The sequence below is a fragment of the Alligator sinensis genome, unplaced genomic scaffold, assembly GCF_000455745.1.
Source record: "Alligator sinensis unplaced genomic scaffold, ASM45574v1 scaffold274_1, whole genome shotgun sequence".
In the NCBI taxonomy this organism is placed as follows: domain Eukaryota; kingdom Metazoa; phylum Chordata; order Crocodylia; family Alligatoridae; genus Alligator; species Alligator sinensis.
Window position 1 is genome coordinate 434,555 of NW_005842124.1, and position 10,302 is coordinate 444,856.

Here is a 10,302-nt window from a genome sequence, read left to right on the forward strand (position 1 = left end):
TATACAAATATTTATAGTACCAAATGGCTCTGATACTATAAACACTTATATACATGCTTAAAGTTAAGCCCATGCATAACTGTCTACAAGAGTTAGACTTAGTACATACTGTATATTGCCCTTTCAACTCATTCCCGTTTCTGACCTGTGAAAATGTTTCTGTGTATTTGAATAAGAATATCCCTTACAAAAGATCAGCAGGAGGTATCAGACTGGGGGAGTAGAGTGTACTGCTTTTATACCTAGAAAAAACAATTCCTTTCTGGATCTAGCGGCATAATAAGATTTAGGTATGATTCCCCCAGAGAGATAATACCCAGTCTTTGTCAGGTTTGAAACAGGAGCTATGCCAATAAAAGTAAGCTTTACAGCCTCCGTAACATTTTTAGCCACAGTGTTATTTTTAGCAATAATTTGCAAATTCAATTTTAAGAAGAATTGGTCAATATGTTTACTTTGTCTGTTTACTTTGGGCATACAACTGAAAAAGCAACACATTCATGAAATACTTTGCTTGCCAATTTTCCTTCAGTCTGGGAAAAGGAAGTTCTCTCTATAGGGAACATGCTTCTAATAACAGTTAAAAAGTAAATAATGAATTAAATCCTGAATTCTTAGGTGAAGCTTTACATTGTTTTTCTTATGGCATACTTTCATTGGCTGAAGTATTTATGAAAAGTCAAATACAGCCCTTAGGATTTGACCCAATAATATCTATCTATATATCTAGTACTGCGTCAAATCCTGAGGGCTGTATTTGACTTTTCATAAATACTTCAGCCAATGAAAGTATACACAGCACCTTTCTTTCTATAGAACTCACAAATATATAGAGATATATAAAATAATGTGTTGTGTGCATGCCTATTGTTAGCACGATTGAAATGCAACTCATTTACTTTCTTGGGTGGGCAATTATCAACCATCATACAGGAAAAAGAGGCCATTTTGTCCAAGTATATCAGGAAAATCCTTACTCTTTTGTAAAGTCCAGTACTATCTTTAACAGGCATGTAATGATGAAGCAGGTGGCAAGTTAAACTGTGAGTGCAGCTAATCTATGCAAATGCATAAACTAGCATTATCTTTATTTTGTCCTTATGCATTAGTTTGTTTCATCCAACTGCTTTTATTTGTCATTATCGTTATGTTTATCACCAATCACTGGTTCCTTTTCTTTTACATTATTGTTGCCACTATTAGAGCTGCAGTAATATTAGTGATTGTGGAATATTTTAAGCTCTAGGGAATCCTCATCATCTTTTTACTTCACTTCTGCAGCATCCAGCACAAGGGAGGCCCAGCCCCTTGTTGGGGGTGGTGGATGCTAATGTAATGCAAATAATTAATTAAGTAGCCTGTGTGGTTCTTTTTTTAAGTTTCCATCTGCAAACTGAATGGTAATTAGATGATCACCCTCCATAAGAAAAATAATTTTAAAATTAAAATCTCTACCTTTTATCTAACTGTTACCAGCAAAGAATGAGGAAAAATATTCTTGCCAGCTTTTCGGGGTCTTTATGTATAGCAAAGTGCACTTTGTGTTTAGAAATTCACAGCTTATCCATTGTGTCAGACAGGTTTTTTTCTGTTTGAAGAACTGGTAGGTTTCTGGCACAAACACGGTTCTCTGCAAGAGGAAGCAGGTTTTATTCAGACTGTAAGATTGCTTGGGAAAGGTACACTCCTGCATCTGAACTCACAATGTTTTTGTTAGGTTTACTGGGGAGCTGGATAAAAGTCCATGTGAAAAGGGCTCACAATGTGTAATCATAGGTGAGGGAAAGCTCAGTTCCCCATTTGCAGCTTCCATAGGCATCCTGAGCTATACAGCCACGGTAGCATATCCCACTCCACACAGGTTTCATCCATATTGGCTTTTCCTCCATTGCTAATACTTGTGCCACCCTCACTGCTGCATGCACGCCCCTCCTCACCTCTGCTGCAGCTGCCAGAAGCCTGCGGCCAAGCTGCCTTGCGGCCCTACCACTGCCCTGTGTGTTTGGGGCTGCTAATTCCCCTTCCCCTTCCACTGCCTATGATTGTTGGAGGAACTGATCAGGATTCCTTCCCCCTTGACTTCAGTTTTGGGTTATAGCATGCTCTATACCAACCATGATTTCTCAGCAGATCTAGCTAGTTTTATCCACTGCAATAATTCCCTTTGGAAGCTTGTAACCTTTGCTGAATTAACGGTTAACATTTAATCTTAAGAGCAGGAACAAAGTATAACATGAAATAATATTTTAACACAGTTAACGGTCTATAGGTATTATTACACACTGGCCCTGTTAACTTCATACGAAGTACCTTTGCTTTCACTAGTGTTGTTGGCATCTGGCAGAAGAAAGAACACAGAAGAAAGAACCCTTTAATTTTGTTCTTTATTCTGCTTTTTGGTTAAATGTCCAACATCCTCCTCCAAGACTAACTTGATCAGAATGATTAGTTCTTCCTGGATAAGCATTGGTCAGGGAAGATCTAGGTGTAGCTATGTTTTACTGTGGGTTTTTTTTTGCCATGCTTCTGTGCTTTGCTGATTGCTACATGGGGCCAGGAAGGACTTTTCCCCCACTCCTGCTGGTACTTGTGTCAATGGTTTTTTTTTCCCACTTCCTCAGAAGCACTGGGTGTCAGCTGCAGCCAAAACTGGGTATTTTGAATGGGGTGTGCCAGGACTCCTGCTGGGACTTAGAGCTGGAGGTTCCTGGCTACAGGGTCTAGGCCCTCCACTCAGAGTGAGACCAGTCACCACATTAGGGGTCAGGAAGGAATTTTACTCTGTGGTCTGATTGGTACAAATGTGGGGGTGGGATCGCCTTCCTCTGTAGTGGGAGGCATAGCCCCTTTCCTTGCATTATTTAAATGTATTTTAACAACCTTTGCCACAGCAGGACATTAGCCACCGTTGTCCCCCTACTTTACCTGTGGTGGGTTAAGGTGTTATGTCTTGTGATTGTGTCAGGGTTGACTGTGAAGTTTTGTTAAGAGGTTAGACAGTAGATTTGGTTGGACATGGATGATCCTGCATCAGGCAGGGTGTTGGAGTAGATGACCTCCAGAGGTCCCTTCCAGCCCTGCTTTTCTCTGATTCTTCTTCTATACATATGATAATCTTTTAGACAACCTCATATGGTAATATCTCATATTTGTACAACTTTGCATAAGCATAATCGACACATGAACTGTTATCGTTGTAGACTGATTTGTTACCTGATGAAGTGAGCTTCAGCTCATGAAAGCTTGTACTATATAGATATCAATATAGATATAGATGGTTAGGCTATAAAGTGCAAATCTACTTGGCCTTCTAATCTTCTATTTGACTTGAGACTAACATGGCTAATTATTTTAACTTTTTAAAACTTTTGAAACTAATTACTTGAACTTTTTAAAATCTTTCCTGTATTAAATAGGAGAGGAAAATACAATTCTTACTTACAGTACAATAGAATACCACTATCCTTCTCCACAGCCAGTCTCCCTGCCCTTTTAAATGTGAGCCATAGTGAAATGAAGATGTTTGAGTTTTGGTCACCCAGGTGAAAGTCTATGTTTTATTGAGATTAAATAAATAAGGAATCATATTATTAAACAGCTGAGACTGTTGAGTGGCTATTTTTTGAGGAAAACCTTGGTTCCCTTCATAAAGAAGGGATTAAAGAAATGGGAAAGAAATTAAAGCAAAGTATAAATAAAGCATTTTTCTGATGCTGTCATAGTTCAAAATGATAGTTAAAATGATCAAAAATAAGTTATAGTCAACTCTGAGTTATTGACTTAATTGTCAGGTGATTTGTTTATAATGTACATATTTCAGCATTTCTGTGAAACACTGCTAAATAACATGCAGAAATATAGCTAAAATGACAATCAAAGAACATGGTTCTCTTGTACAAGCTATGACGGGGAGGGGGAGAAGGATCATAAAAGCAGGACTATAAAAGTATTCCCTTACTGGACCTAACTTTACATCAGATGCTTATGACTGGAGGGTATAAATATAAAAATCACATGGAATGACAGGCCCCAATCATAAGAAATCCTGACACTAGTCCTCTGGGATATCATTAAACTGTCTAGGAAAGGATCAAAAATGTCTGTGTAGACATTTCAAGGGTAATACTGATGATAGTTATTCAACACGCCATACATTATCACCACTCCAGAAAATGACCTCTGCATTTTGAGGATTATTTCTTACTAAAGGTCTAATCTTTCTAAAACCCAAACATATAGGTCTACTATTTTAAATCAATGCCATTGTTTTCGCCCCTTCCTTTTGTATAAAACTTGAAACAATTTTTATCTCAATTGCCCTTCATGTGTTAAATCTTATTGATGTCAATGGGATTGTATAGATGGACCAAAGAGAGTAACTAAATTATATTTATGTGCAAGTGGTATAAGGGAGAGGAAAATCATACCCACAGCATATGGAACTTGTTTTGCATAATAGAAAATACAATACCAGCAAAAGATGTCTTTCCTATGCTGACATTGCTGTTTTACTGTCTGATCTCCAGTGGCAAGGGAGAGAAGTGAATGATTCTAATGGATATTACATATTATAGTAACTACTTGTTATTGACTTGGAGGTATTTAGAAAAATGTCTGATAAACACTTGGAAAATGGACGCTAGTAAGCATATATTTAAAACAGTGTGAAGAACATTTTGTTTGTATCTCATTAAGACCATTTTGCTTTGTGGCCCTTTGTGAGGTAGAAGGCTAACTTCTATTTTCATTGCTTTCAGTTTGAATCAGTAATTCCATTGATTAGCACAGAGATTCTCACCGATGGAACTGAAGACAAGTTTGACTCTAACTATACCGGTAATTACCTCAATATTCAAAACCAGTATTTCAAATACTCAAATCTATTATTTGACAAGACTTGACTCAAACTGGATGAAATTCATTGATCAGGAAAAAGAGCTGGCAACTGAATCAATCTAGACTGTAAAGGTCAGAATTAAGCCTGTATTAATTCTTCACTGGAAATAAATGTGCTCATAACAATACAAGAGAGGCTCTGGGTTCTTTGCTTGTGTGCCTCTCACAGCACTCCCCCTCCCTCCTGCTTTTCCACCGGTAGTAGTCTAATCACCAGAGATCCTGGTTTTCTTTGTTTAAAAATCCCAAATTCTCTGGGGGGGGGGAAACCTGCAAATTTTCTGATTAAAGCCCCCCAAATCTGTGTTTTTCCATGATTAAAATCACTGTGAACACCATGTTTTATTGATATATTTACAATTTTAAAGCAGTTTGGAAGCCTACCAGTGCCTCAATCACTGTAATAAAATTCATTCTAAATATCCATACATTTTGGCATTTGGTTTTAGGTTATTTATCATGGAAAATCAGAGTTCCCTTTGCCCCTTTCACTCACCAGGATGCAGGTCCAGTTGCAGCTGTCCACCCCCACTGCCACCCCTGTGGTACCCCTCTCTCTCCACCCACAGCCCCCTGGCCCTGCTAGGCCCCCTCACTCCCCAGCCACAGCCTCCCACCCCCCAGCCCTATCAGAGGGGGCCTCCAGCTGCCAGGGCTATGGGGCCAGGGACCCAGGTCCGCAGGCCCCTCACCCCTGCAGCAGCACCCGAGCCCTGGCTGCCTCCTGTGAAAGGTTGTGGCCGCTGGAGCAGAATGGAGCGTGGAGCCTGGTCCCCCTCCCCCATGGGTGGCACAGCTGGAGCAGAGCCCAGCAATGGTTGTACCAAGCTTCCCCACCCTGCTCTACCAGCTTTCGCCCACTGGGCCACGGAGGCCCTGGAAGGGGGTGGGGGGCAGGAGACAGGAGGGTGGGGAGCCTGAGCTGGCAGCAGGCAGCCTGTCCCTGCCCCCAACCCATGCACAAATCTGGGGGCATCTGCCCCCCATTCACCCCCCAGGAGTGTGCGCAGTGGCAGAGAGCCAGCCTCCCCACCCTCCAGATGAGCTGCCCGCAGCTCTGTCCCACTCCCCACCCGGGCCCTGTGGCTGCACATTCCAGCCCTGGGCCCCAAGCCCCACACATTGCCCAGGCTGGGCAGTAGCCCCAGCACAGCCCCAACCCCAGCCCTGCCCAACTCCATCTCTCCCTCACTATGGGGGCCTCAACCCCCCTCCTACCCCCACCAGGCGTACCTGCAGGGAGGTGCTCTCCAGGCTGCCAGGCTGCTATGGGCATGTGTATGTGCATACATGCACATGGTGCCCCCTGCCTGATTGCCCTTCTCCCACTCCCCCTAGCCCCTTACAGGCTGGAATTCTGCTAGCCTGCAGGGGGAAACCCACCGTTTCCCACTTTTTTTCCTCCTTTAAAGGAGAAAATCCAAGTTTTTCTCCTTAAAATAAGAACGTTCAGGAATTTTTCTTTGGCGAATGGAAAACCTAGATCCCTGCTGATCACTCACTCCATTTTATATTCTGCTGTCCTTTCATAGCATTTTATGAAGTGAATTTTGGTTCACTAAAGCTTGTGCTCTCTCTCTGTATCTCTCTATTTTGCTAGTTTATGAAGGTACATACCTACCCTGCCTTCTATATGCATTATGATTGTGATTGAGCTAGAAATCAAGAATGATTGTACTGTTGGTTAATGATTAAATTCAAGGGGTTACAGAAGTGCAGCTGAAGACAGGATTTGCCCCAAACGTATCACATTTAGTTGATATGCATCTTTGAGAAAAGTGAATGAACAGTTATATCCATGGGAGCTGAGAGCATTAATCGAGCCTGTTTTGACATGCGGGAATTCCAGTGCACTGGCACAGCCTCTGCACCCATGTATAGGTGCCCTGTGCTTCCACAGGGAAACTTTTATTTTTTTGGTAATTGCTTTAATCTAGAATAAGTCATTCTGTGTGAAAGCATATATTAGCTATGGAGAAACCTAACTTTCACTACCTAGTTCTCATAGACTAATATAGCAGTATTGTATTAGAATTTCCACTACTACCTGGAAGTGTTTAAAGGGCAAACGTTTTCAACTGCACTTTAAAATGAACCATAAAGAACATTCCTGCAAAGAAAAACTATGAACAAATGTTCCTATTAGATTCTGTAAAATACTCTTTTGACAAAAAACTAAGTTTGGACTGCTAGCCAAGCATCTCTTATATGCATTTTTAACTTTGTGGGGATTGTTTTGATTTTTGTAGTGCACTAATGATGAGCAATGCACCTGTCTACTAGCTGGTGCCAGGGAGAAATAAGCTTCTTGTGGAGCTTTCTGGAAAAATTCCAGCACCAGATTCTGCTCTGGAGAGTTCCACTGAAGGAGAAAAAAAACTACATTTCAAATTAATTATTAATCTAAAAAAATGCCATCCTTTCTTTCCTTAGATCACCTATTGCATTAGCTTTAACAGTTCTTCCTGTGAGTTGCTATGAATCTGAGACTGTTAAACACAGTCAGGCAGCATATACTGTGAAAGCAGTAAGGTTACTCTCCTACACAAATATGTCCAGATAAAACCAGGGCTTCTGAATCAATGCCAGCCCTCTTGGTAATACAATAATGCTTCTAATATATATATCACCTTCACAATTCTTTATGTATATTAATTAATCTAACAGCACCACAAACAATCACGTATGAAAAGCCAAGAAAAGTATTCAAGAAGTTGCTTACCTCTCACAAAAATAAAGTCACAAGTCATGATGTAGTTTCTATCCTAATGCATTAGAATTTTTTTTCACATAGGTTTCACCTAAGTGTAAATCTAGCCAGCTTGAATTACATGTATAGCCTGTTCCACAGAGGTGAGGGGCTAACATGTTAACTGTTGTGGTGAAGGTTAGTGGGAATGTGGAATACAACCTGTCTAAATGCTATTGACTGCAAATATTTTATAGCACAGCAGAACTAAAATGCTGTGCTTCGTTGTACTGCACTCGAGAGGCCGAGCTTGATGCCTAGCATCACATATCAAGCTAAAAGGGAACATTGACATTAATTAGTGGCCACTATATGCCTTCTGGGCATGCCTGGTGGGGGTTGTTTTTTTTTCTAAAGAAGAATTTCTATCCTTGGGAGAGAAGGAAATTGAGTTGTGCTGCATCACTGTGCCTGCAGTATGCGCTGGCAGAACTCTCTCTGTGTTATGAGACTCTTCAGGAGCAATCCAGCATTGTTGTAGGACAGATGAAGACTGAGAACTAACAGAGAACAAGAAGGAAAATTTAAGAACCTGGGTGAAAATATTGTAATGTATTGTCCTCTGGCACCCAGTTACATGCTGGTAGTAAAAAGTATCAATGTGTGTTTCCGTGAAATGTGATAAAGTACATCACTTTTTCTCCTGAATGACAATAACATAGTAAATGAGAGAGATTTCATGTCTGAATCCCCAGTTTTGCTGGTACAGATAAAATGTATGGATAATGATAGAAATACAAAGAGAATCTCAAGAAGTGATGGTGTTTCAGACAAGAACCCTTATTTCCCTGCATAAAAGATTACTTTACATGTAGCTTAGCTGATTGTAAACTTTGCTTTATCATCATTGCTCAGCCTCCAGCTGGAAGGAATCCTAGAGTTAAAAGCCTGAACCTTCCAGAGAAGGCAAGTATTTGGCAGTAGTTTCTAATGATATAGAGCCATACAGGCCAGTTTGCTTCTGGATCATCAAACTAGAAATTTCTTCAGAGATTAGTGCTGTAGACTGCATTTCTCTCTTGCAAAGACATGCAGAGCTCAAATTTTATTTTAGCTGTCATACCCATCATGCTGCCAAAGACAGGGAGACAAACGTAATGGGAAAAACTTTACAGATCTCAACAAGCAGAATTTTTTATTATTGTGACAACAGCAAATTAAAATTGGGAGATGAGTCTTATAGCTCTCACTCCCTTGCTATATCTCCCTCCTTTCTCCCACCTTATTTTGCTCTCTGTTGTGAGGATGTACTAGAACTTAAACTCCATGGAAAAGAATAGAAAGCTTTTGAGATGAGCAGCACTCAAACCATGTCTTAAGTTTCTTCAGGGCTTCTAAACTCCAGGGGAAGCTGGAGGCAGTGTTGTTACTGACTGTGGAGTGCTTTGAAGAGGACACAGGCAACCCTGAGAGAATGAAAGCCACTGATGACACCATCCTTCTTGTATAGCTCAGATTTCAGAGACTACAAGTTTACAATTGATAGATGACAATGTTACTATAGAGACAGTGCCTTTTTGCTGGTCATGTTTTACTGCAGACAGCAGCTCTCACACTGCCAAAAGATTTCTACTGAATGTGTTCTCTGTGATATAGTTGTGTGACAAGTAAATGTATATTCGGATTTTCTCCATTATACTCTTTACATAGTAAATTTTCAAGTATTTGACTTCATAAAATCAAAAGGTCAGTTCTATCCAAATAGACAGTTTCACAAGCTTGATTTAAGTAATACATTAACATCAGCTTTTACCCATACTATACATATGTTCATACTTCTTTGCTTATATTATTTATCTATTTTTACCATAGCCCATAACTTTTTTGATCACCAATGTATTCCTTTCTGGCTTGCATTCTGGCTTATTACTCTTTTAGGAAAGGTTATAGCAAGCACAGTATACGCTCATTCCAAAAATGCAGTACAAACGATTACAATCAGATGTTTGCAGGTTAGAAACCAAACGGCTGCTTCTATTCCAGATTTGTCTCTCTCAAGCTGTGCTCCTATCACAAGGCCATGTGAGAAAACACTCTTATATTAGCATTCAGTAAAAAACATGGCTACCATAACTGCCCTCTCATAACCCAGTCTATCAAAACTACTGTTACATATATACTTGTTCCCTTCTGTTTTATAGTGCCTGATTCTTATTAGTCTAAGTGTGTTTTTCTCCTTCAGGTGACTTTGTATACAGAGCATCATCTGTACAAGAGATGTTCTTATACAGACATGGGAATTAGGAACTGAAAGTTAGATTCCTCCACAACTAACATATGCTTTCACATGGGATGTGCTCCATGACCATGAAAGCATTATTTATCATCATGGAAGCTTTTGCACTTCTGCTGCTTGGGAAATTACCTCTAATAACTCAAAAGAATGATGTATCCATATTCACTTCTTGGGATACTTTTCATGCCAAAGGTTTTTAAAAATACAGTCAACATTTAAGACACGGTCATTTTATGCATATATTTAGTTGAGTATTTAGACAAAAATGTGCACCTTGAGTTCAATCAAGGATAGTCAGTGACTAGACTGATAGACCTGTAAGCATGCTTTGAAATCTTGACTATACCTGGTTTTGTCAAAATTCACCATTTAGATAATAAAGGTTCATCCAACCCCCCCCCCCCCCACCAAAAACAATAAA